General features: G+C 57.6%; 1 protein-coding gene across 1 annotated transcript in view; it reads right to left on the reverse strand.

Moving 5' to 3' along the window:
• LOC127750957 (tribbles homolog 2-like) overlaps positions 1-3,531 on the reverse strand; it is a gene marked incomplete in the record, with an annotated part of 54,057 nt that overhangs the window by 8,945 nt on the left and 41,581 nt on the right.

The raw sequence follows: 3,531 nt of genomic DNA on the forward strand, positions 1-3,531 counted from the left end.
TCTTTCTTCCCATTTATTTCTAATACACAGCAAGCGTGGAGCAATAAAGCGCCAAGGTTCAAACTTTGAAGGCATATTTGAGGGGGCGCGGCTACATTTTCTTTGAAAAGAATAAAACCAGGCAACGCGGGATACTATCAGACACCGGCAAGTCAAAGGTGGAGATGGAGAGGAAATATTGAAAAACAGCTTTGGTCCCGAAAAGCCGAAACAATCGCGTGTGCGGGTCGAGATATAATGTATAAGTAAGGCACCACACCAACACCAGGGGTCTGCCTGGGCACACAGCCGACCTCCCGACCAGGGCCGGGCCACAAGCCGGGCCGGGCAGGCGGGCAGGCTCATTGCACCAGCGCCCTGACACAACCTCTCGCCAACGCACGCGGGGCGGGGCGGGGCGGAGTGTGGCGGGGCGAGGCCCGGCGGGCGGGCGTGCGGGCGGGCGGGTGCAAGCCTTTTCGATATTGCTCCGTCGCGGGTCCAGCCCCAGTCGCGGTGGGGAAAGGGGGGGAGAGGGGGGGGAGCCCCGCAGACAGCCCGGTGGTGTTGCTCCGCGCGATTGCGGCGGGCGCCTTAATTAAATGCCTGTCTGCTCGTTGGGACCGGCCCTGAGGCAGGCACATCGACCCGCGAGGTTCAAATCATGCTAGATGCAAATATTTACTGTTGTTCAAGCCGATCACTCTCACGTAATCAAAAGTTTCGCAGCTGACTGGCGTATTTATTATTATACATTTTGGGGCCTATGAAATCTCAAAGTCTCCCCTTCCCCCATCTATTGTTAGACTGTAATCATTATCATTTTATTTTTTGGGGCGGAGGTGGTGGGTGTGTCTTGGTGTGGTAGTTGGTGATGGAGCCAGTGGGCACACGGCGGCACGCGCGTTGTGAAATGTGTGTGGGTCCCAGAGCTGATTACGGCCCTTATCGGTCGGCCCGGCCCGTCCCAGTGGGACGCCACGCCGCCAGCCACTGGGCTGTCCACACGGGCGGGGGCCATCGGCACCACCACCTCTGGAAGGTAAGTCAAAGTCTCTGGGTAGAGAGGGTAGCCCGGGGTAGCCTGATCGAACGCGAGCGACACCGGCGACGAAGCTCACGACGAGGATCCTCGTCTCGAGAGGCTGACGAGTAGTGCAAACGTTCTCCCCCCGGCCCAGCGACAAGTGCACCGCCCGGCCGAGCGTCGTCCAGCCCAGCGCCAATACGACACGGCATGCAGCCGCCGGGGCGCGGCCCGCGCGCCACGCTGCCGCCGCCGATAAAACTCCGTGTTGAAACGTGGAACATTTACGAAACGAACACAAGTGAGTCCTTTGCCGGGCTGCGCGCTGCCCCCCCCCCCCCTCTCCTCCCGCGCGCTCACGGGGCGCTTTGTCGCTTTCTGACACAACCCGTTCGGGTTGCACGTTTTGAGACTCATTCTTCGATACAAAACGCGCGTGAAGGCGAAAGAAACGAAAACCTGTTCCAGGGCGGCGCGAGGATCCCAACCATCAATCATTATGGCGGCGCGCCGAAAAAAAAAGGAAGAAAAGAAATGATGATCGTCATTAGAGGGATCTTCACGGCCAGGAGGATCCGCTATGCGCCTCTATGCGGCCGGGGCCACACGACTGTGACCACAGTGTGGACACACGGACTGCGCCATCCACGTCACGTCATGAGCAAAGCGCACCAAAATGTCAAGTATCAATCAGGAACGGCATCGGGGGCAGCATCGGCTTCGACATGAGCGCGGGGCGATCCTTGTTGGTCTCAGTGTCTCCCTCCGATCCTCGTTGCTCTCAGTGTCTCCCCCGCAGCTCCTGTCTCGCTCGCACACTGTCTGTCCCGATGACGGTGATCGGGCGGTGGCCTGCCTGGGCGGCCTGAGGCAACCACATCGCCTTCTATTTCTGTAAGACGACGACGGGCCGGCAGCGTGGGCGACCCCCCGGGACAGAGTAGTCTCGGCGGGGGTGTCTCAAGCTATAGAGGTGAGGGCAATACTTTCTGATACTACTGTTGCAATACAATGCCAAAAATCGATTTCGAGCAGTTTCGCGAAAATGCCTCAACAAAACAAACCAGCGAGTATAAGGGTGCATTCACTGGGAAAACGGCAAAACAAAGGTGCTGTCACACCTTTGGAGGAGGGGTGCTGCATAAATTTTGGGAAGACACTAAAGGGCCGCGAAAAGGTGGGGAAAGATTAAACCCGTAACACCTTTTTAAGGTGCTAATTACCACCTTTGTTTTTCCAGCTCTGTAGCGATTTTCCCAACGCAAAGGTGCCTGCCAGGGCGGCACTCTGGTAGCCACGCAGCCGCCGCAGGTCATCATGACACCCTTGTGCAGCGTGCAGCGCGGGGCGGTCGGACGAAAGGTGCGGAGTGTGACCACACTGTGACCACACTGTGGTGGCGGCGGTGGCGTAGCGGGCATAGATGAGGAAATAGAGGAAAGCGCGTGGGCGGCAGGTAGGAAGGGAGCTGTGAATTGAAGTGGGAGAGCGGCGGGTAGGGGGGTAGAGAGAGGGGGAAGGGAAGGGGAAGGGGAGGGCGGTCAACGACCAGGTCGCGACCGGCCGGGGAGAAAGCACCAGCTCCGCCCGCCCCGCCCCGCGCCGCGCCGTTTGGTACCGCCGCCGCTGCCGCCTGTGATGCACGTAGCGGCTCCAGAATGCTGCTTATATCACGCAGAGCAACGACCTGGGCGTGGGAGGGAGAGCGGAAGAAGGGGGGACAGAGAGAGAGACAGAGCGACACAGAGAGGCAGAGATAGAAGCGGATAGGGTTGGTCTGGTTGGTAAATAAGAGAGAGTCCTATGCGGAGCAGCAAAGATCGCCCCTGCCTAGTGCAATGGACAGCGACGTCTGACCTCACTTCCCAGCTACTCAAACCCACGAACCCACCAAACCATCGTGATTTCCCTCGATCCTCGCGTTCAGAGAATTTCAAAGTATCGCAATCCTGCGATGCGCACATTTGTTCGCTCAACTGCGCTAAACACAAGTGGGACTGCAGGCGCTGAGTAGGCCACCGAGCCGCACGCGGGCGCTCGACGGGCTGGCCTACCCGCCCTGCCGCAGGCGTTCCCCGGAGCAAGAGCAAGGAGGAGGAGGCAGTAGTCCGCCGTACGGCGACTCACGGCGCGCTCCAGGGGCGCACCAGAGCCGGGGGAGATGGGAGGCGGCTATGAGGCCTCCATTTCAGAGACTGTCTGCCGCGGACTTGGGCAAGGATCGAACACAAAAATCCCGCGAAGGAAGTGTAAGTCAAGTGATACATTTATCCCCGTGGATAACATCACCTCCTCACCTTCTCCAATACTCAACAAAAACAACACTAAGAGTGCTTCAGAAAAATCACCCCCCCCTTCCTAAAACAAGGAGGAAAGAAAACACAAAATTAATTTTGTGTGAATACTGGTACTCGTTCTTTACAGAGACCCTTTCAGTGCTCAGTTGCTTTACATCTATATGGTTGTAGAATCAACGAGTGTTGTTCTGTCAACATGTGTCACGTTTCTCTGAGAATATATATTAT

The sequence above is a fragment of the Frankliniella occidentalis genome, unplaced genomic scaffold (assembly GCF_000697945.3).
Source record: "Frankliniella occidentalis isolate FOCC.00 unplaced genomic scaffold, Focc_3.1 Scaffold295, whole genome shotgun sequence".
In the NCBI taxonomy this organism is placed as follows: domain Eukaryota; kingdom Metazoa; phylum Arthropoda; class Insecta; order Thysanoptera; family Thripidae; genus Frankliniella; species Frankliniella occidentalis.